Raw genomic sequence first — 23,578 nt, forward strand, 5'->3', positions numbered from 1 at the left:
TATTGTATGAACACTAGTGTTCTAATTACCCTCCCAGGAAAAATGATGTCCCGATAATAATTGCTTTAAATCTTATCCAAAGCACACTAGGAGAATCGAGTTTAGGAAGGTGTATGAGTAGGGCCATGGCTCTGCTCCCCGCCTAAATCCACGTTTTCTGACGAAAAGACATCAGCTTGCCTGCGGTCCAGAGCTCCAGCCCTGGAAGCCTGGTGGTGCAGAACTCCCAGCCGAGGACTCGGTGGGGGAGGCTGCAGGGACAAGCAGAGCGGAGTGTGGCTGCTCTGTGCGCGCGTGTCTCCGTGTCCGTCCTTGTGTGTCCATCCAGATTCGTGTGTTGAAGGTATAATTAGGACTTCTCTATTAGCACTGGAAGCTTCTGGAATTGCTACCCCAATCAGGCTTTGTCTCTCATTCTGTGCAAGTCCGTCACATCGGAGCACCAGCCTTGGTCCCCTGCGTGTGTTTGGTTCTGTGTAGGTCTTTTCCTCTCGACTGCAAAACTGACTTTGGATAAGTTGAACAGAATCCCTCCTTAATGCTTAACTTTCCGTCCCCTCCCTGGACCCGGAAGAGGTGGGTGTAGGACGCCGTACTCGTGTAGAGGGAGCTGGAAGACGCCTGGCTGTGAATCTAGGACGCTGGGCCCCCAGTGGTAGGATGGGAGCACAAGGCCGAGGCAGGGGCGTTTCAGCACCGGAAGCCTTTCCAGGCAGCCCCATGGCAGCCCTCGGAAAAGTGCCTGGAGCCGCTCAGAGAGGCTGAATGTTACTGCTTTTAAAGGTGGTGGTGGTGAGTCAGAGTTGCTTCTGGCAGTTCCCCTCCTTTCTTAGTACCGGTAGTTTTTGAAGTCCCACCTTGGGGCGTACCAGCGCTGGCCACTCTCTGCCCCTGTTGAAACAACTGAGCTCAAGCTCTCGCCAAATGCCAACTGGCAAGGTGGCCGCGGCACTGAATTTGCTGCTCTCCGGTTGCCCCAGCCCCGGGGCCTTGTGGGTTACTGTTTCTCAGTAGCCAACCTAGACAATGGCATTTTTGCTCCTTTAGTCTTTAATCTCCTCTAATTGCCCTCCTTGAGGTTACTGTGCAGTTTCAACCAGCATTTTATACTAGTGAGATAATTACCAGAAGTTGCCATGAATCTCTCCTGTACCTAACTTTTTTTTCTTCCACTTCAAAAGCTGTTCTAATTGCCAACTGGCTGATGTAAGCTCCTGGAGAGTGTCTCCCCTGGAAGGAACTTTTCCCCCCTCCAAAGTCTCCCTGAAGCCCTAGTTGGCCTTGGCCTGACACTGCTTTTTATTAAGCTTCCTATTGGGATGGCTGAGAATCATGAAAAACAGACCTTCCACTAGCTTCCAAGGGTCAAGTTCCTGGGAACTAGTGTTTGATTTTTAAGTGGCAGGTGACCCTTCTGTGTTCTAGGAACTCAATTAGAAAAGGGAAAGCCATTAACAAAAGTAAGTTTTATTTCATCAGCTTCCTGACTGGGTTCACAGCCTCGTTGACTGAAATCAAATAATTTCTGACTGGGCACAAAGACCTGTATTTCTTTGGACTTCTGAATCCATGTTCACGTTTTCTCTGGCCCCTGGACACCTTGGCGATTCCATTAGGGACTGGCCGGAGTGGAGGCCGTGGGGGAGGGGAGCTGACAGCCCTCAGGCGGGAAGGTTCTCACTCACCTGAAGAAGGGCCAGACTCTTCACTCAGCAAACACTGGCCGTGGCTGTGGGCTTGGGAAGAAATGGCCATCACGTGCTGATTGTGTTTGGTACATACTGTGTGATACTTGAAGAGTTACAAGGGACTGACCAGCCCCTAATTGAAATCTAAGCTTTTTATCACTTCTCTCTTCCTCGCCCTCTCCCCTCCCCTCCTCCCCTGCATTGTGATGATCTAGTGGGCACTTCTGTCAACAGGACAAATGCCTCCTCTGACTATAACCTCTTCATAGTTGTGTATAATGAAAACTGTAAACTTTTTTAAATAAAATGTGTATATACCTTGGCAAATGGCTGGACCTCGATGAATAAGATAATAGCCCCCATGATTAGGTGGCCTGTTTTTAAGTGTCCTTCCTGTTCCTCCGGGCCCCCCACCCCCACCTTTTGCCTAAGTGGGGGGTAAAATCTCTTACTTGTAAGACTGGTCAGCTTGAGGAGGGTTGTCACGTGTAGGCAGCAGTCACCAAGGGGCCTGGCCTGCAGAGTCCTGTCCTTGTCCCTGGAGCGGCAGGTGACTGCTGGCTGTGAGGCTTCAGCAGGGCATTAAAAAGCCATCCCTCCCGTAGCCTGAAGGGCCCGGTTCCCCCAAGTGGACGATTGAGCAGGCCTAACTGCCCTTGTCACTGTTGGCCCAAACATTGCAGGCCTGTCAGCTAATGCTGAGCCAACTTGGCCTGGAGTTCACATGCAGTGAGGCTTCCTGCCAGTGGCCATCCTGCTTCAACAGGTGTCCCCTGTGCCGGGCGGCAGCCCCCACCATGAAGGGGAGAGCAGTGGGTATGGCATCAGAAGCTGACTGCTGAATTACTGCTGCATTTTCGTTCCTTCCTGAAGCATATGCCCTCAGTGACCACCAGGTGGCGGTATTTCCCAAGTGCCCTGGAGAAGCTCCTTGGCGCTGGATTGTGTCAGAAGGCCCTTAAGACAAAGGGATGCATTTCTTAGGTCACGTGTTCTCATCCCCCCAGCTCCCCACTGTTTTTTTCTCATTTGTTTCCCTCATACTCCTTTTCCTTTCTGCACCCTGATGTACTCCACAGTAGGCCCAGCTTTGTATCCACCAGGGAGAGGGCAGGAGGGTGGGCCACCTAGGAAATGTCCAGTGTGAATAAACCTTGAGCTCTCATGTGGCAAGTAAACCCTCCAGCCACCCTGGCTACCCCCAGTGCTCAGAGGCAAAACGTGCTCTTCGCAGGTGGTCTCAGTGACCCCTCAGTCCAGGGCGTAATGGACCAGAGGCTTCAGCTAGCCCTGGGAGTTCTAGTCCCGTCCCTCATGGCCTCCAGCTCACGTGTACAAGTCTCTAAAGTAGCAGGTTCTGACTCTGACACTTGGCAACCCCACTCCGTTTGGGCTTTGAAACAATACTGGATATAGTGTCCTGAGGAATTACATCAACCCGAGGAACATCAAGGTTTCAGGGTCAGAGTTTAGGGCTTTTGGATGCAAAGAGCTTTGGGAGTTTAGAGCACCTGTTTTCCAGCTGAAAGAATAAAGAAACCTGCGGGTCATGTGAGTAGTCATTCCATCATATTACACAAGGCTGCTTTAAAAACTGCTCCGTGACGTCCAGCCAGGGTGTCAGTGCCCTGGCTGGTGTGGCTCACTGGATTGAGCACTAGCCTACAAATGGAAAGGTCACAGGTTCAATTCCCAGTCAGGGCAAATGCCTGGGTTGTGATTTGGGAGCATGTGACAGGCAACCAATCACTATCTCTTTCCCTCTCTGAAAGCAGATAAAGTTTAAAAAACAAACACTGCTCTAGAGTCCCAGCACATTCAGTGCTGGTCTCACACGGACTCCCAAGTGGTGGGTGGCTCTTGCTGCCTGCCTGAGGCTGTGTCACTCCCGAGAAGGGACCCCTGGGATTTCTGAGGCATATTGTCTTGTAGATGAAAGTTGTGTGCTTGGTACCCCAGAACTTTTACTAACCTTAAGTTCTCTTTATATCTCTGAAGCTGCTCTCTACCCCGGGAGTGTGTTTCCGTGATACTGGGCCCTGCTGTTTCCTGCTCCCCACCTAGAACAAGGGCAAAGAGAATCTGGTTCTCACAACCCTTGGTCCTGAGCGTCCTGGTTTATGAGAAACACAGCTTGCAGGCTTCTGAGGGACTTGTCCCTGGGTAAGCCCAGAACAGTCCACCTTGACAGTCACAGGGCGTGCCCCCAGAACCTCTGGGATGAAGAGTTACTCTGATGGGGTTTGCCATCAGAGGATGAGAGACAGAGGAGCGTCCCCTCTTGTTCTGTGTTTGAGGTGTGTGCGAAAGTGCATGTGCATGTCCATGTCCCTGATGAAGGATGTTTATTTTTGAAGAAGGCTGGCGCTTCTGTGGACCTGGGTTCCTCAGAGCTCTTTGGGACTCAAACTTGGCTCCTAGGACCTGGTGTCAAGTGGTTGGGGTGGCAGGCACAAACTTGGGGTTTCTAAGAGGAAAACTCAACCTTCTGGCTGCCTGGGCATTGCCAGCTCACCTGGAGAGGGGCTGCTGGGCGGCTGTGGGGCTGGGCCTTCCCATCCGTCCCAGCTTCTCTTCACGTGGCCCGTCAGCCAAGTCAGCCAGTGCAGAGCAAGCAGCTGCCTCTGAGAGGCTCAGCCCAGATTCTCTTCCAGTTCTAGAAACAAATCAGGTGTACAGTACAGTCCCCTGACGTGCACTTTAAAGTGTGGAACACAGCTTTTAAAAGATGCACCTCTACAGACTTCCGATCAGCATCCCAGGAACGTGAAAATCCTCCGCCATGCCCTCCTTCAGAGAACCACCCTCGGCAGTGGTGGGAGAAGGCTCCCCCGTACCTCCCGCTGGCCCCGGGAGCCACTGGCGAAGCAGACCGGGTGTGGCCACATTTCACATTAACTGCCTGTGAGGCGCCGAGAGACTTGAGCACACAGTGAGTGGCACAGTCAGCGGTGGAAGCCAAGTCTTGAGGACATTGCTGAGTGTTCTTTGCACTAGTGCATCCTGTGCCAAGTCTGGTGCCCATCTAACACGCCGGGGAGCCGTGGGCACCGGGTCTGCTGAGCCTGCCACCTGGGGCTCCTACACCACGCTTCCTGGTAGGCCCTGGAGTCCGGCTCGCCTCCTGCCCAGGGGGCGCATGGGCTTGGTCCCCGGGGCTCAGGGCCTTGACCGCGTTTGCACTGATAGCAGGGTTCCCACCCTCTGGAGTTTGCAGTAGAGTCGGAAAATAAAACTCAGGTTTAGCCCAGCCCTGGAGCAGAAATAAAATGCCATCTACACAATGAATTTAAAACTTTTTAGTGGCCACATTTTTTTCAAAGGTAAAATTAATGTCATTTAACTCAATATATCCAAAGCACATCAGTGTGCAGTGGCTGTTTAGAAATGAATGAGATAGTTTACATTCTTATTTGTGCACTAACGCTTTCCAGTCCGGTGTGTACTTTACATGGCACATCTCAACCTGGATGCCGCGTTTTCAGCTTTTAAACTGATATGCAATCCTACCAAAACCAAAGCTGTGTTACAGAAACACATTGCTTGCTTTTACATGTAATTAAAATTAAATTGAGCGATTGGGTTCCTCTGTTACTCTTCAAGAGCTCAGTAGCCACATGTGGCCGTGGCCGCCTGCTGGGCAGTGCAGACTGGAAGCTCCCAGGCAGAGCAGGAATTTTTAGAAGCGAATCAGGAGCGACCTCTCTCGTGGACTTGGAGCAGAACCCAGAACCTCACGCTCCGCAGAGAAGATTCTGGGGGGTCGGGGCCTTCCTGGCACACAGTCCGGATCCCGGGGAGGGTTTGGGAGGCGAGAAGCGCGCACAGTTCTGTCCCTGCGTGCGGCCCCACAGGATGTGGGGGAACCGGGATGGTGGCCGGGGTCACCGGAAGGGCCCTCTGGGACCACTGCAGTCGACCTGTCCCCTAGGGTGACCTCAGCACGCGAGGGTGCCCCCGGGCATGCGCCCGACGCGTGCTGCTGCCGGGAGCCTGCGATCAACCTGGGCCCCCAGTCCCTGCGGCTCCCTATTGTCTCCTCGAGGGGAGAGAAGTGACCATCCATGAGGCTGGGGATCTTCCTGGAGCAAGTCCGGCGGAGGGCGCAGCCACCCCTGTCATCTCAGCGCTGCGTAGCCCATCCCTGCCTCGGGCACCAGGGGGCGCCAGGACCTCGCTCCGCGGCCCGGAGTCCCAGCGGCCTTTCTGCTCCCACGCCCTCCGGAGATGCGGTGGAGTCCGGAGGCCCCGGGCACCGTGCCCGCCCCAGGCCCTTTGGTTCTGCCCCTGGTGCCCCGCATTTGTCAGAAAAAACCGTCAGACTACTCAAACACCAAGCCCGGGAAACCGGCCCCAGTCAGAGAACCCTGGGCCCTGATACCCTGGCTTGACCCTGCTTGGTCATCTTAAGAAGACCCCTGACTGCCCCTCCGCGGGGCTCCCGGTCGCCAGGGACAGATGGGGCTACTTCAGCAAGCAGGAGCTTGTTTGTCGGAAGGTCCAGGTGGAGCCCCAGAATGCTGGGGAGGCCATAGATAAGACTTGGCTAATGAGAGGCGCCAGGGACACTGGAGCCACTCAGAAGCCACCGGGCCAGCACAAGGCCACCCCAGAAGGCTGCGCTGGGACCCGGGGCCATGCGTCTAACAACCATCTCTTCCTCTCTGTATCACATGGGAAAGACAGAAAAGCCCCAGTGGGAGCCTGGCCCCTGTCATAGTGGTGAGGGCGAGAGAGGAGGGATGTAGACCTACTCTTCAATACGATCACTCTCAGGGAAGAGTCATCCCCCCACAACACCTCCAGTCCCCCAAAGGACAGGGAGTTCAACACAGGCCACAGCCAGGAGCTTACACCACTCACTGAGCCCCCACTTATGAAGCTTCCCCCATCCCCGCAAGTCCAGAGGAGGGACAGGCGGGTCACCTGCTTCATCCCATCTCCCCAGCCAACCTTTCGGGCGGGCACGGAGGGATAAAAGTCATGAAAGCACCACAGGCCGAAAGGAGGGGGCTTCCTGGAAGAGGGGGCTCCATCACGGCCTGGCTGGATGGGAAAGAATTCAATAAAGGGAGAAGAGGTCAGGGCATCCCACAAAGGGGAGGGTCCAGGGGTGTGCGCGGAGGTGACAATGGACCCAAGGGGAGCAGGATGGGTCTTGGGGTTCTGCCGGGCTTGGAGGTCATGGCGGCCAAGGAGTTGGTTGCATGGGAGCTTCTGCACCATTCGACCAACCAAATCAGGCATCAGAGTGGGGATAAAAAGAAGGACAGAAAGATGAAGAAATGGACGGGGACCTGAAGTGTTCTTTAGAAACAAGAGGGTGGGCGGGGAGGGACAATGGACAGGCTGCAGGTCAGGGAGGTGGAGCGGGGTGAGGGCTGGATCCGTGGGCAGGACGGATAAAAGAGGCCTAGCGGTGCCTGCTTCTGAGACTGAGGGAAGGCCAGCTCCCACCTTGAAGGTACCCTCTGTCTTGCTCCTCTCTGTCTTGAGCCTCTTGTTCTGGAGAAAGTCAGCTGACATTTTGAGCTGCTCGTTGGAGACCCACAGGGCTGGGAATGGAAGCCTGAAATTCATGGCTCCTCCGGGCTCAGCCAAGGTAAGGAGGGGCTGCTGCCCCAGCCTCTGGAACCCCAGACCCCCAACGCTCAGAAACTGGACCAGGTAATCAACTGCGGTTTTGTGCCTGTGCGTTTGGAATGTAATTGGTTCCATACACGGCCACAGACAGCGAATATACCCTACGACTTTGTAGAACCACTATATTAGGCGGGGACGGTTTACCTCTAGGCTTATTTTAGGTGAGAGAGGAAAATAATTTCTATTATGTTTAGACCACTACTTTAAAAATATTTTTGTTTTCTATTTATTAAAACTGAACTTAATCTTTTTTTTTTTAAAGATTTTATTTATTTATCTTTAGAGGGGAAGGGAAGGAGAGAGGGAGAGAAACATCAATGTAGGGTTGCCTTTCGTGCGTCCCCTGCTGGGAACTGGCCTGCAGGGAACCTGTCTGCAACCCCAGTATGTGCCCTGACTGGGATCGAACCGCGATTGTCTGGTTCGCAGGCCCGCGCTCAGTCCACTGAGCTACACCAGCCAGGGCTGAACTTAATCTTAAATGATTTGATAATAAAGACCAGACATAGCAGCAGAGTGGAGAGTCAGCTTCCTACTTTGGCTTTGCACAGCCACCTCAGGGCCCAGGGGGGATGCTAGCGCTCCAGAAATCCAATCTCACGTTCCAGGCAGCAGGAAGAAGAGAGGAGGGGTGAATACAAAGGGCTCATCTCCCAGTGGACGGCTCCTTTGAAGGAGTCTTCTCAGAAGCCTCCCCCACACTGCTACCCCTTTGGCCAAGCCAGACGCAGGAAGTGGGGAAATGCAGTTCTTCAGCTGCACATGTTGCCCTTCGAATAATACCGGAGTTCCACTCATGCAGTATGTGGGTCTTGTGTTTTCCTATCCTGTTGGAACAAATCAGCTCTTTAAAAAAATTATGGGCCCTGGCTGGTGTGGCTCAGTGGATTGAGCACTGGCCTGCAAACCAGAGGGTCACCAGTTCGATTCCCAGCCAGGGCACCGGCCTGGGTTGTGGGCCAGGTCCCCACCCAGTAGGGGGCAAGTGACAGGCAACCACACACTGATGTTTCTCTTCCTTTCTCCCTCCCTTCCCTTCTCTAAAAATAAGTAAATAATATATATATTTTTATATTTTAAATTATGGGACAACTGGGGAAATTGACCATGAGGGGCAACCTGATGATATAAGACATTATTATTTTTTACATGTGAGAAAGGTATTGTGGGGGGGTGTGTTCAAAGACTGCCTTTTAGTGACATATCAAATTGATGGATGAAATGATATGATTTGTTTCAAAATGACCCAATGGTGGGAAGGATGGAATTGTTGAAACGAGAGTAGCATGCAGAAACAGTTCCTGAAGCTGCGTGTTGGGTACAAGGAAGTTCATTATACCATTCTCTCTACTTTTGAATAGATTATACATTTTTCATAATAAAAGTTCCTTAAAAGTTCTACTATTAAAGAAAAGTATTGAAACTTACATTTTTTTAAATTGGGGTTAAAACATAGTGGAATTCTTTTGCTAAGGAATGGGGAGGTTGGCCCAGAGCCATCTCTTCCAGGTATCAGCAGCGGAGCTCAAGTCCTGACAGAGGTGGCCCGACTGTCCCACCACCTAATGTCCCCCCCACAGGCCTGGGCCGTGCCCTCAGGCCCTGGCTCCAGCTAGACCCTTGGATTGCCTGGCACTTACTGGATCCTGCCGTGTGGTGAGATTTGCATTACAGGCCTGAGGGGAAAGGAAGAAGGAGAGAAGGGGTGTAACTAAGGCATGTGAGACCCAGGCCCTGGCCCCGAGCACTGAATGATGTATTTGAGCACACAGTGTTAATAGGTATTCCACGTGTGTTCTTTCAGCAAGGTATGCAGGAAGGCTGCATGGAGGAGGAGGCAGGGAGGACCTGGGCCTTCCTTGAGAAACAGAGGAGACCCACCAGTGAGAGGAGCACGTGACTGGGAGCCTCACTGAGCCTGGCTGCCGACTGCGTGTCTCCGGGGGCCCGAGGGGCGCCAGGGCTCTTGTGCCTGTTTGTGTCCCTGGCAAAGGAATTCGTTCTGAAGGGTGAGAAGGGAAGCCATGGAGTGTCCCTGGGAATAATGTCAATAATCACAACAGCCACAACGGCGAATGTTCGAGGGCATCAAGCTAAGGGCTAATTTACACCAAGGCTCCAAGGCCGGTGTGATTCCCTGCATGGACACCTGTCACTGTTGCCTGCCCAGCATCTGTTCCTTCTTCTGGTATCAGTACTGCTGCGCCGTTTGGGGGAACCACGCTCCTCACTCAGCCCAGTGCACTTGGTGTTTGGAGGCCAGCACCCTCTTCCCCTCCCTCCCGTCGTGGCCACCACCCTGCCAGCCAATCACGTGCCCTGCTCTGCAAGGAGCTTCCCCGCCTTCCGTTGAGACCAGGGGAAGGAGAAGACCCTTTTCCCTCCGGGGGTTCTGAGCTGGCAGGAGGCGGGCCTGGAGCAGGGCTGGGAGGGCCGTGCCCAGGAACCTCCTTCCCGAGCCTTCCCTCCAGATGGGAATGTTCAAACAAGGCCCCTTTTTTGTCAAAGCCTCTTACACTGCTTTCTGTCACTGGCACTCTAGAATCCTGACCAATATTCACCTTCAGATATTCAGGGGACAAAACTAGCAGGTGTAGTTACCAGCCAGAGTCACCGCGTCTGCTGGGAATTTGAAATGCCATGCTCTAGGCCCTAGATGACAGACTTGTAGAAGTGCAGGAAAGAGAACAGGTTGAAGCCAGAGCTTCAAATAGGAGACGATGCCTCCAGGAAAGACGGCCAATCGACCACACGGTAACTCATTCCCTGCCAAACCCCGCCGAGGGACAGCAAAGGGTCACAGAAGGGAACTCAGTGTGACCGTAGGCACCGACGAGGCCGTCAACACTAGCAAATGACCCTGGAAACTGAAGAACAGGTGTACGCACAGTCACTAACACGATGAATTAAAAGCAAAACAGAACAAAAACTCATTGAAATTCTGTTCTTAAACCAGAAGGGACACCCAGGTAAGAAGACACCCCGTTTTCACTGCAGAAACCCCCCAAAGGTTGCTGGCTCTGGGCTCCTTGGATCCTGGGGGTGAAGGAAGGGCCGTACGAGGAAGGGAGCTGACGGCTGGGTGGGTGTTGGATGCCTCAGTCTCCACACAGCTCTGTGCAGCGGGCTGTGGGCCCCTCCCAACCGAGCAGACCAGTGGGTCTGGCTAGGGAGAGAGCAGAGCAGGGGCACCCAGGCACAGCCAAGGGGACAGGATGACATGGAAAACAGGGCTCAGAGGGAAAGTTCACACATCGGAGAAGAGTGGGCCTCAGCCTCCACCTCCGCTGAGGAGACTCAGCGTCCAGAAGGCTGGCTCCAGGCCTCCTTTCCTGGGGGCCGGAAGCTCAAGGACCCCTCTGTGAGTGAGCCAAGGGGCCAAAGACACTGGGAGCATCTTACTCCCAGGCAAAGCTCAGGCCAGACGAGCTTCCTGGCTAGTCCTTCCAAACACTGGAAGGAAGGTTCACACCAAGTTTCAAAACGAAAAAATAATAAAGAAGCCCTCATTCCCCAACTCATTCCAGGAGGGCAATATGATTATAATACCAAAACCAAAGACATCACACAAAAAAGTCAACTTACACAATTTTAGGTTAATTATATCCCAATTAAAAAAATGTTTTTAAGAGTTGGGGATGTAAGTCACAGAGCACCCAGAGTTCAGGGTCATGTGCTGCCGCTCCCTGTGGTGAGTGTGAGGGTGAGTGTTGGTTTGGGTGTGAGGGTGTGAGGTGGAGGGTATGAGGGTGAGCGTGAGTGTCGTGTGAGGATGAGGGTGTGGGCTGATAATGGCCTTGAAAGGAAACCACAGGGAAAGGGCACAGGATTAGGAGGAAGGAAGTACATCCCAAATTCAAAGACCACTTTTCTAAGAACCTGCAAAAAAAGTGAAAGTGAAGGAGAAATTTTCGCTGCAGACAAAAAGCTGGCAAACACAGAAGACACCCTGGCAATGCTGATTCAGAAGAAGAAAATCACCAGAATTTCAAGAGCAGAAAGGAAAAATTCTCAATCTGGTGTTAAAGTTGCAGAGAAAAAAGTACTTGGTGGCCCTGGTTGGTATAGCTCAGTGGATTGAGCACGGGCTGTAAGCCAAAGGGTCACAGTTCGATTCCCAGTCAGGGCACATGCCTGGGTTGCAGGCCTGGTCCCCAGTAGGGGACACATGAGAGGCAACCACACATTGATGTTTCTCTCCCACTCTTTTTCCTTCCCTTCCCCTGGCTCTGAAAATAAGTAAGATTTTTTTTAAGTACTTGGTGATGTATATCACATAGTAGTTGTCAGTCAAAGTAAGAAAATTCAACTAAAAAGAAGAGAAATTAAAGATCGAGCGAGATAAGAGCCCTGGCTGGCTAGCCCAGTTGTGATTAGGGCATTGTTTCAATACATCAAGGTAGTGGGTTCAGTCCCCGGTCAGGGCACATACACAAATCCACCAAAACCCATAAATAAGTGGGACAACAAATCAATGTGGTTTTTTTTCTGTCTTTAAAGTCAACATAAATTCTTTAAAATTCTTACCTAATTAAAAAACAATGAATGAGAGAACTGTGTTTGTGGGGAATTTGTCTATCACAGGCAATAAGAAACTGAAGTCATTCTTTAAAGTATATGGGCCAACAGCATCTGTATGATTTCATTCTCTGGTTCCAGCAGAGGGAACTCTGTCCATGAAGTTGGCCGCGGCACATACAATTCATCCTGATCAGAAAAATACTAATGTTTATGTTGTATTTAAGGATGAGAGAGCTGCTAGTGAAGCATTGAACAGAAATGGGGCCCAAACTGCCGATGGATTTTGTGTTAGTTGATCAAGTATCTGAGACCTCATCTAGGGACAAAGTGATAGTGTCTGTGACTCTCCCACTGGAGACCCTGTGGGTAAGGACCACTTTTTGGACTGTGGGAACATCGTGGTAATAAAGGAGCAGATAGGTGTGGGCAGAGGGTTTGCCTATGAGCTGTTTGTGAATACAGGTGAGGCGGCTGGTGGACAGGGCAGTCCCACATTTGTGTGCAGATATATTTTTTTAAAAAGAAGGAAATTCTGATATCTGTATACTATAATGTGATGAACCTAAAAAACATGCTAAGTGAAAGAAGGTAGGTGTAAAAGGCCACATATAATAATGAAATGCCCCGAATAATCAGATCCATGGAAACACAGAGTAGATTGATTAGTGGTCAAGTGACGAGTGGAAAATGGCTCCCAGTGGGGTAACAGGTTTCTTTTGGGGGTGATGCAAAGATTTCAAAGTTAGGTGCTGGCCATATTCACATGACTTTATATTGAAAATCATGAACTTGTTTGCTTTAAAAGGGTGAACTTCAGGGGGTGTGAATTATATCTCAAAAAGCTGTTATGAAATATTTTTAGAAATATCTCTCTTAATGAGACAAATGGGTTGTTTCTGCTTTGCAATTATTTTTCTATCCATGTCTTTAGGACAGAATTCAGCAATTATTTTAATGCTATTTTTCATTGTTAGAGATGTAAGTGCTGAGAAACCTTGTTCACATAAATTAGGAGATGGGAATAGACAGCATTTTGATGAAACGATTTTAATCAATTCTTTGAATTCTTTCTGAATGATAGCCAAAATCATAGAGTAATCTATCATCACAAATTATTTTTAATGATTTACCTGCTGACAAATCTGTTCAGCTCTCTCTAATTTGCTGAAAGCAAAGAATTGGAAGTCACCCGACTTGCAGAATAATTTTGTTTTCTTTAAAATTGGTCATTAAAGTTACTCTGTCAGTTCTGGCAAGTATTCCAAGATTTACCAAGACATCAAATAAGTTAATTAGCAAATATAGCAAAGACTTATCAAACATATTAATTGTAGCTGTGATTTTTTGTCACTTACAGTAACCTCGTTTAACCTAACATAATGGGAAGATTTGGGGAACTAAAAACATCGTTAATTTTAATATGGCTTAATCAACACAATTATGTACAAAATGCCTTTACCACACACTTTATATGTACATGTATATGTAACACACATGCACACACATACATAATTTTTTGTCAAAACATTGAAACAGCAGATTTGGCTATTTGATTTGTGGAAAACATTCGCTATATAATCCCAATTTAGTTCTTGTTATCAAATCAATCAACCAAATCAGACCTTTTGCCTGGAAAAGCCTGAATCACATTTTAATTCAAATAAATACTTTCATATGCACTTTGGAAAGTAAAAAAGACATTGAGCCCTGGCTGGTATGGCTCAGTTGGCTGGAGCAATATCCTGTAAACCAAAAGTTCCCAGGTTCGATTCCCCATCAAGGCATATGCCTGGGTTGCTGGTTCGGTCCCAGGTGGGGACGTGTGCAAGAGGCAACAGACTGATGTTTCCCTCCCTCTCTCTCTATTCCCTCTCTCTAAAATCAATAAGCATGTCCTCAGGTGAGGATAAAAAAAAGACATTGAGAAATAAATTATGGTGTACATCTTGCAAAATAAATTACTAAAGGCAGATACAATTAGAACATATGAAATTAATATAATTAATCTATCTTTTAAAAGTGTTTTAAAAGCAGAATAAAAAACCCAACATGCTGCTTTTTTTATATCAAACTATTTTTTAAAGATTTTATTTATTTTTAGAGAGAGGAAGGGAGTGAGAGAGAGAGAAACATCAATGTGTGGTTGCCTCTCACACGCCCCCTACTGGGGACCTGGCCCACAACCCAGGCATGTGCCCTGACTGGGAATTGAACCTGCAACCCTTTGGTTCACACCCATGCTCAATCCACTGAGCTACACCAGCCAGGGTACAAACTATTATTTTTAAAAGTTAAAAACATGACTCACATAAACACAAAGCAATAAAGTATCAAAAATAATTCATGAGCCCTGGCTGGTATAGCTCAATAAATTGAGTGGCAGCCTGCAAACCGAAGGGTTGCTGGTTCGATTCTCAGTCTAGGGCACTTGCCTGGGTTGCGGGCCAGGTGCCCAGTGGGGAGCACTTGAGAGGCAACCACACACTGATATTTCTCTCCCTCTCTCTCTCCCTCCCCATCTCTGAAAATAAATAAAATCTTTTAAAAAAATAATGCATGAGGAAATAAGAAGGATGGTACCTGGTTCAATTTGAAGAATGAAGATCTATATACCCAGTCAGTGAAAAGAATGCTGCCCTGGCTGAGTAGCTCAGTTGGAGCTGTGGTCCTGTACACCAACAGGTTGCAGGTTCAATTCCCAGTCAGGGCACATGCCTAGGTTGTGGGTTCGATCACCAGTTGGGGTACATAGGAGACAATCCATCATTATTTCTCTCTCACATTGATGTTTCTCTCTTTCTCTCTAAAATTCAATAAGTACATCCTCAGGTGAGGATTTGAAAAAAGAAGAACGCTGAAGAGCATTTGCTAAGTTAGGAACAAAACTGGTTAGTATCTTACGGGGCATCTGTTTTCTCTCCTGAGCTGAAATCTGCGAGTTAACAAGCGCCCGCCAAGCCTGGCCCCTCGTCAGTGCTGAGCCAGTGCAATGCAGATGCGTCTTCCTGGGGGAATGAGCCTCTTCCATTGGCTGGTCCAGGCACTCGGCACTCGGACAGTGACACGGGGCCATTGTTCCACCTCGTTCCATCCTGGGGAAAGTTCGTCCTTACACTCATGATTTAAGTTGTATCAATAGAATGCCATGTGTTACTAAAATGATGTCATTTATTACTTGAAAAGGATATAATAGCATAGGACTCCTTCAGTAAACGTGTGCTTAACGAAAAAGAATCTGATATTAGAAAATCAGAAATAATGCCATTAGTTTTCTTAGACTTCATGTTCAAACTTTTCCAGTCATTTTAATGAAAGAGGAAAGCATAAGAACCAACTAGTCTGCCATCTGTCAAATAATTTTATTTTTGTTTAAAGGAAGCGAAAATATGGAACATTTTATTAGATTAAATAAAATCAGGTTTAATTGTAATTGATACATTATTTTCAAATGATATTTTATGGTATGCTTGATAAAATAGGTTATTTTTAATACCTTATTGAATAAAGCACACTTTAATTTGACAAAACTATTATGTACAATTTTTTAAATGCATTTTCAGCCCTGGCTGGTGTACCTCAGTGGATTGAGTGCGGGCCTACAAACAAGAGGATCACAGTTTGATTCCCAGTCAGGGCACATGCCTGGGTTGCAGGCCAGTTCCCAACAGGGAATGCATGAGAGGCAACCATACATTGATATTTCTCTCCTTCTCTCCTTTCCTTCCCTTCTAAAGATAAATAGAAAAATCTTTTTAAAAAATGCATTTTCACTAGTTCATCTTGAAAAAACATGTGGTAGTCCCCTCAAAATCCCACCATTACATTTAGCGATACATTAGACATGTCTCTAGCTTATACTGTTCCATGTCTCTCGAGGAGGTCTCTTCCCAGACAACGGTTTATGTGAGAATGGATTCCAAGACTAGCCTGAGAGTAATTCCTCACACTTCAGTGTAAGTTTTTGTCTTCAGTATTTGTTGCTGATCCTGGCGCCTTCACCCTCTCAGGACGTTTTCTCAAGGACCGTGACACCAGTTAGGGTGTCACAGAGGTGACAGATCCCCTACACTCTCATACTATTGTACAATACACCCAGATTCGGAAACCTCCAACAAGGACCCAATACAGTCTTTAACCCCTGCTTCAGCCGTAAGGGTTACACGGGTGTGACAGATGAAGACCCGGAGCTGGAAGACAGGATTGGGGCTCTGATTAATCTCCCAGGAAGCTTTCTCCAAAGCAGATTTCCAGACTGTGCCTTTGTTCGCATCCCGAAGGTTTCCATACCCAGAGGTAATTCGCCTTAAGGCCCAGAGGTGGGGGTGTGCCGTGGGAGCCGGGCCGTGGGGAAGTGGGCATGGGAAGTACTTGAAATGCACAGCTCTGGCTGCCGGATGGACAACAGATGGCCGTTGTGAGTGGAAGCCAGAGGCCACGCCGGAATCCACGCTGGAGGGAGGGTGGCCTGGCCTGGGGCTGGGGCAGTGGAGCTGGACGTGGTAGAAGGAAAAGAGGAGAGAGGGAGGAAGCACAGACTTCCCGTGGGTGGCTGGGTAGTGTGGGGAGAAGAGAAGGTGGGGAGGAGGGGTTGGAGGAGGAAGAGACGGGAGGAGTTGGAGAGCAGGATAGCAAGTGAAAATGTCAGGTGGGAAGTGGAGTCGAAGAGGCTGGTGTTCAGGGTCAGGGTCTGGTGGAAACATCCAGTGTGGGATTCACAGGTGCTCAGATGACACTGGAAACCCACGGACTTGAATGAGGTTACTTACCTGGGGGGGCAGAGGCGGATAGAGATTCTCCTCGACTACCTGCTTGTTTCCAAAACCTTCTTTATCTCATATTAAGGATTTGTATTCATTAGTTTTGTCTCATTTATCGATGCTTCTATTTTTCTTGGCACCATGGGTTTTTTTTTAAGATTTTATTTATTTATCTTTAGAGAGGAAGGGAAGGAGAGAGGGAGAAAAACATCAATGTGTGGTTGCTTCTCGTGCATCCCCTCCTGGAAACTGGCCTGCAACCCAAGCATGTGCCCTGACTGGGAATTAAACCGCGATCCTTTGGTTCACAGGCCCGCGCTCAACCTGAGCTACACCAGCCAGGGCGGCACCATATTTACTGTTGCTTTTTCATAGGACTGGACCACTATTTTTTCATAATAAAATCCGAAATTATTGCCTATTTATGTTTGCAAACAAATCATAGAAGCAAGACTCAAATAACTGTTGAGATTTTTTCGTAATGGTTACCACAATAAATAAATTTGTTTAAGGACAACCCATATTATGACATTCTATTTAGTTTGGTCTTTTCTTTCAGGACTATTTAGAACTATTTTGAATTGGTAGCACATAAACAATGCAGATCTTTAGAAAGTTATAATCATACAGTTAAAAATAAATCTCTTGGCTCTTTCTTGCAAAACTGAACAAACGTCTTATAGGATCCAACAGTTGCGCCCCTTGGTATTTACCCAAAGGAACTAAAACTTTATGTCCATACAAAACCCTGCACACAGATGTTTATGGCAGCTTGGTTCCTAACTGCCCAACTTGAAAGCGACCGAGATGTCCTTCAGCGGGCGAGTGCTCGAATAAACTGGGAAACACCCAGACAAGGGCGGACCACTCCGTGCTAAAAAGAAATGAGCTGTCCAGCTGGGGGGAGACATGGAGGAACCTGAACTGCGTCTTGCTAAGTGAAAGGAGCCGATGTGAAAGTCTGTCCACCGTATGATTCCGACTGTATGACAACCTGGAAAAGGCAGAACAATGGAGACAGTCAAAGGGTCACTGGGGCCCAGGGTTCTAGCTGAGGGTGGTGATGGCGGGGAACCAGCAGAGCACAGAAGGTGTTTAGGGCAGCGAAACTACTCTGTATGGTACCATAATGGTGGACGTACGTGGGATTTTTCATTTGTCCAGACCCACAGAATGTCCACCACCGAGAGCGGACCGTAATGAGAACCAAGGACTCCGAGTGATAGGGATGAGTCAGTGCAGGTTCGTGGATTGTAACAAACGGACCGCGCTGGTGCCTGACGTTCAGTCCGGGAGGCCGCGCCCGTGTTGGGGCGGGGCAAAGGGCCTCTGGGAGATCTCTGTGCTGTGAGGCTCAAACTGCTCTTTAAAAAAATCTTCATTTAAGGCCCTGGCTGGTGTAGCTCACTGGATTGAGCGCGGGCCTGCCAGAGTATCGCGGTTTCATTCCCAGTCAGGGCACAGGGGACACACAAGAGGCAACCATACATTGATATTTCTCTCCCTCTCTCCTTCCCTTCCCCTCTAAAAATAAATAAAATCTTTAAAATTAAAAAATCTTAATTTAAAATTAATTTAATTTAAATTGATTTTTAAAAATATTTTATTTATTTGTCTTTAGAGAGGAAGGGAAGGAGGGAGGGAGAGAAATATCAATGTATGGTTGCCTCTTGTGCATCCCCTGCTGGGAACTGGCCTGCAACCCAGGCATGTGCCCTGACTGGGAACCGAACCTCCATCCTCTGGTTCGCAGGCCCGTGCTCAATCCACTGAGCTATGCCAGCCAGGGCTAAATTGATTTTTAATAAAGTTATTTTTGATTGATCTTGGAAAGAGAGCGAATAGAGAAAGAGAGGAAAAAAATGTCGATTTGTTGTTCCACTTATTTATGCATTCATCAGCTGACTCGTGTGTCCTGGCAGAGGATCGAACCCACAACCTTGGTGTGTCTGGGGCAACACCTGAGCTACCTAGCCAGGGTAATTTAATTTATTTTAAAAAGTGCATCTCTTGTCCTCCCCCCCCCTCAGGTTCCTTTCCCAGAGGCAACCACAGTTCGTAGCCTCTCCGGGGCCTCCCGAGACGGCCCTGTGTGTGTATCATCAGAAGTAACAGCGTTCCCTGGTTGGGGAGGCTCTATTGGTTCGGTGTCCTGTGAAGCAAAAGGTCACAGGTTCAATTCCCGGTCAGGGCACCTGCCTGGGTTGTGGGCCCGATCCCAGTCTGGGGGCACATGAGAGGCAACCAATCAATGTTTCTCTTCCTTTCTTTCTCCCTACCTTCCTCTCTCTAAATAAATTTTTTTAATCTTTAAAAAATTTTTTAAAAGGCAGTCAGAGTTTTCATATTCACGTGGAAGCAGATCACACACGCCGTCTGTGTGTTGCTCTGTTTCACGTGGTGCTAGTTCCAAGGCAGCGCATCGGAAGCTGCTTATTTCTTTGAGCAGCGGCACAGTGTTCCGTTTACCGATCACCTGTTGTACTAAAGCTCTAGAAGTTCTAGTTGGTTCGCTTTCCTCTCTATTCTGTCACTTAAAAAAAAAAAAAAAACATTCCCTGTTCCTGGTCGAGCTCTTCCAGTTCATTTTTCGATTCTATAAACAGAGGATGCATGTTTTCAGAGACTGGGTCTGAGAACTCCAGTACCTGGCATCTTCGTGGGACTGTGTTGGGACCTGTGATTTTTTGCGGGCGTCTCACACGTGCCTCCTTGTTTCCCCGGGGTGCACAGTCCCAAGCGGAGGAAGGTCCGAGGTGTGAGAAGGCACAGAGGGCGCATCTAAGTGAGTATTTTATTACGTATATTTTGCCAAGAAAAGAATAAAAATGTTTAAAAAATCAGGTAGAACACCTGATAAACACATAACGAAGAGTTAAAAACCCACGCACATGAAAAACGTCCCTGTTAGGAAAGCAGACACCGGGCTGGATGTCCGTGGGCTTCGAGGGAGGGGCTGTGACAGGCGCCTGGTGCTCAGGGAAGGCTCCTCGGAGGAGGCGGCTTCCGCGTTCCAGGTGGGTGAGTGAGGCTGGTGGGGGCCGGGTGGTGTGACCGCCCAGGCTGAGGGGAGGCCTGGGTGAGAGAAGAGAGGGTGGAGCAGCGTGGAGGGGCCCACACGGCACGTCGTTCCTGGCTCCTGCACTGAGACGGGAGGACGGGGCCAAGGACGAGGTCGCCACAAAGGGGCCTGAAGGAGGGGACGACATGCCCTGTGCAGAGTGAATAGGGGCTTTTCTGCAGGCGGGGACGTCACATTGTCCAGGAGGGGGTGGTGCTGGCTTGGACCTGGGCGGAGGCCAGCAGAAGGAGAGGATCGGATGGAATCAGAGAGCAAAGGAGGTGGAGTTGGGAAGCGTGGTGATGTGGGAACCGGGTGAGGAAGGCTCTGGCAAGGTCACAGCTGTAGGGAAAGCAGGAGGCTGGGCTCCCCGGTGAGGGAGCCTGTGAAACCCTCTGGGGCGGGGAGGCCGGGATCCGCCTCGCTGTCCAGGGGGAGGGCTTCGGGGCCAGCCGTTGGCCTCCCACGAGGAGTCAAGACACCCACCTCTGCTGAATTATTTAGCCCCTGCCTCTCAGCTGTGACTCCGTTGGCAGGGCCTGGGCTAGAAAATCAGGCTGCTCGGCTGGCAGCCCAGGGAGTGGGGACAGGGGAGCCCTGAGTCTCAGGGAGAGAGCCCACCTCTTGCCTGCAGCCAGGCCTCTGGCTGGGCTGGAAGGGGGACTGTCCCTGCACCTTCCCTCCTGCCCACTTCCGGGAGGCTGGAAGCCTGGCCTCCTGACTCTGCCCAGCGGAGGTTGGCTCCATGTGAGGGCTAATGGGAGTGAAGCTCTGAAGCGGAGGTGTCTCCTCGCCCTGGTCCAGGCCCTCTGCCCCCACCACCCCTCTGCTTGTCTCTTTGGATCCCAGGAGCCGGTCAAGGAGGGCCCTGGAAGCAAAGCTCGGCAGTGCAGCGGCCTCTGGTCCTGACCCCTGGGACCTGGCATTGGGCAGTCAATTGAAGCCCTGGGCAGGACTTGTGAAAGACTCAGCCAGAGAAGACCCCTCCGGTCATCCAACCCCCAGCACCCTATCTCTGTCTTCACTATCTGCCTGGCTCCCTGCCTGCACCCAGCGTGAGCCCAGAGGTCAGCCTCCACGGGTGTCGACGGCTCCATTCAGGGCAGCCACGGGGCATGGGCAAGCGGGCTCAGCTGCCCTCCTTCCTGAGGGTCCCAGAGCTGGGCACCCGCACAGTCTGGGCTGGCCGCCCCTCCCACGAGGAGTTCACCTGCTCGCTTCCCTGTGGTGCCACACTTTCTCGGGGCCCTTGGGCTGCCCCAGGCCGCCACCCACCCAACAATGTGCTTACCCCCGGCCCCCAAGTTTCCCTTCCGACACAGGCCTATCCCCTCACTGATGGCCTAGTTCCTGGAGGTGTGTTTTTCTCCAGCGTGATATGTGTTCAAGTAACAATGTCTTATCTCTCCTGGGGAGAATTACAGGGATCCTAGGAGGGGCATTTTGGGGTGGCCAAGACCTTTCCACTCCAGGGCAGCTGCTGGAGACAGGTCACGGGCCCCAGGATAGAGTGTGTGTCCCTTGGGGACATCCCATGGCTATCGTGGGGGTAGAGCGACCATGAGGAGGTACAGGGAGCCTGAAGCTCTGCTCCGGGAAGGGGGGGCCGGCTGTGCGGTCTCAGGGTCAGTTGGGCTTCCTGAGGCCTCCTCCCTCCTCAGTTTGGGCCACCCCCAGGAGAATGGTTGGGGGTGAGCAGCGCCCCCTGCACCTTGCCTGCCCCCTGAGCTGCAGCTTCCCCTCCCCCGCCCAGCTCTTCTCAAAGCTTGCCACCCTCAAGGCCTGCCTGGTCCAAGATGGGCCCTCGGGAGCCCCCACACCTGCGCATCTGCTGCCCTTTGGCACAGGATCTAGCCTGCCGTGGTCTGACTGTGGCCTTGCTGGGTCTCCCACCTGACCTGCTGTGACTCCCATTAGGGCAGAGACCAAGTCCCAGGGTCCGAAGCTGTGGGACCAGAGGTGGACTCAGAACAGACCCATCACCAGTGAGGAGCGGAGGCCAGCCCAGGAAGGCCTTGCACCCCAGTGCAGGTGACCCGAGAGGCCTGCCAGGTCATTTTCTAACACCCCCACACCGGGGAGACCTCTGAAAGAAGTGATGAGGTGAACACCATGTGCTCAGGGTGTCGGGGGAGAAACAGCTTGTTTGCATTTCTCTTCATTTTGATGCAGAGACCAAGGACGGGGGACAGAGGTGGTGTCCGATGGCTCCGCTGTCGGGCAGGGGGCACCTGAGCTCCGGTTACTGCCCCCCGCTGGAAACAGGGCGCCGGGCCAGCAGGATCGGTGACTATTACTAATGCATGTGCTGGCTGTGGCCGAGCGGCCATCTCTGCCTCCCCAGCTGGGTCCCGGCAGGTGGGGGGGTCTGGAGCCCAAGTTCACCCAGCCCTGGCCCCAGCCACAGCCCTGGGGAAATGCCAAGACTGGCCTAGGGGACAACCGGCTCCCACTGCCTGAGAGCTCAGACCAGCAAAACAGAGGGGTCAGGCAGGATCCTGGTCCAGTGCCCCCCAGTGACGTGACCCCTGTCACTCAGTGCCTCCGGGACGCATCTGCGTCAGCTGCCTCCCGAAGATCTGGCACCTCCTCAGATTTGAATTCCATTTTTGCAAGGAAAATGATCTGAGCTCCAGCCAGGGCCTCCACCCTGGACAGTCTCCCTGCTCTTCCAGAGGTGCCCGGTGCCCCAGGGCTGCTCTGCTCCCCAAAGGCCCCAGACAGGCTGCTTGCTCCTCTGGGAGCCATGACCGAGATGCTCCCTGGATGCTCTGGCAAGCAGCTTTCCTGAGCTGGGCCCCAGCGTCCTCACCTGGATCCTCATGGGCCTGGTTTTACTGGTTGGTCTGTCTATGTCCTGCCTGGTTGCAGAAAGGATTGCTTGAGATACAGAGGGCAGATTACTGCCCTGTGCAACATGTCACAGGTGCTTTGGCACAGAGCTGAAGTGACTTGCTCAGGGCCAAACAGAACCCATCCAAGGTCGCACACCGACCTCCTTATCGCCAGCCCAGGTTCTTTCCACCAGCCTCCCATAGCTCCCCATGAATAATTTGCACCCGGCTGGCAGGGCGGTCATCGACCACATCCCTCTTCTCACTTTTCTGGAGCGGCAGCTCCAGCCTCTCCCTCTGGCAGCCCTCCACCCGCGCCCACGAGCTGGAGGACCTGGGTGTTCAAAATTCTTTCCATTTCTTTCCCCTGCTGGAAGGAAGCAGCCAAATAACGTCTCTCTCTTCCTCGGGTGGGCACCTCATGCCCCTCCAGCTGCCTCGTGTCATCCTGACTGGAGTCTCATTCATAAAATCATTCATCCGGGTCTGGCGCAAACGCAAATGCGAGACACTCATATATGCACACACGCTTACTCATCCACATTGCGAGAGCACCTCCAGAAAAGCACCTTTATTCATAACTGGATGTTTGCAATAACAAGAGTAGGAAGAAATGTACCTTTGTACTCTGTATGCAAACAAGTGTTGAAAAAATCAAGAGCATGATTGAGAAAAAAGGCTTCTTTAGTGTCCCATGAGAAGTGTAGACACCAGCCCTTCGGGAGATTATGGTGAGCGAACTGACGACAGGAAGGTGTCCCCTCGGCTGAACTCTGGGGCCTGAGTCTCCTCTTACCATTTGGGTAGGGCCAGAGCTCCTGTGACCTTTTCTGTAAATGCTAAAAACTTGTATTTCCTGGAAGAGTCTCTGATTGGATCCTTCATCACCTTCCAACATAGAGGCCCCAGTGAGGCAGTTCGCCCCCCAACCTCCTCAAACGCTGTGGGGCTCCCGAGGTGCCCTCTGTGGCTCAGTGTCCGGCGCAGGCGTGAGTCTTTGGCGCAGCTGGTTGTGGACAGGCTGGCGGGAGGCAGCGCGCATTCTTAAAGGAGCGGCCGGCAGCTTCTACAGAC

General features: G+C 50.8%; 1 pseudogene; it reads left to right on the top strand.

The window, feature by feature from the left end:
- Positions 1–11,122: 11,122 nt before the first annotated feature.
- Positions 11,123–16,784, top strand: LOC119064257 (RNA-binding protein 34-like; annotated as a pseudogene).
- Positions 16,785–23,578: the final 6,794 nt, after the last annotated feature.

Source organism: Artibeus jamaicensis, unplaced genomic scaffold, assembly GCF_021234435.1.
Source record: "Artibeus jamaicensis isolate MK-2021 breed Jamaican fruit bat unplaced genomic scaffold, CSHL_Jam_final scaffold_3307, whole genome shotgun sequence".
NCBI classification, from domain to species: domain Eukaryota; kingdom Metazoa; phylum Chordata; class Mammalia; order Chiroptera; family Phyllostomidae; genus Artibeus; species Artibeus jamaicensis.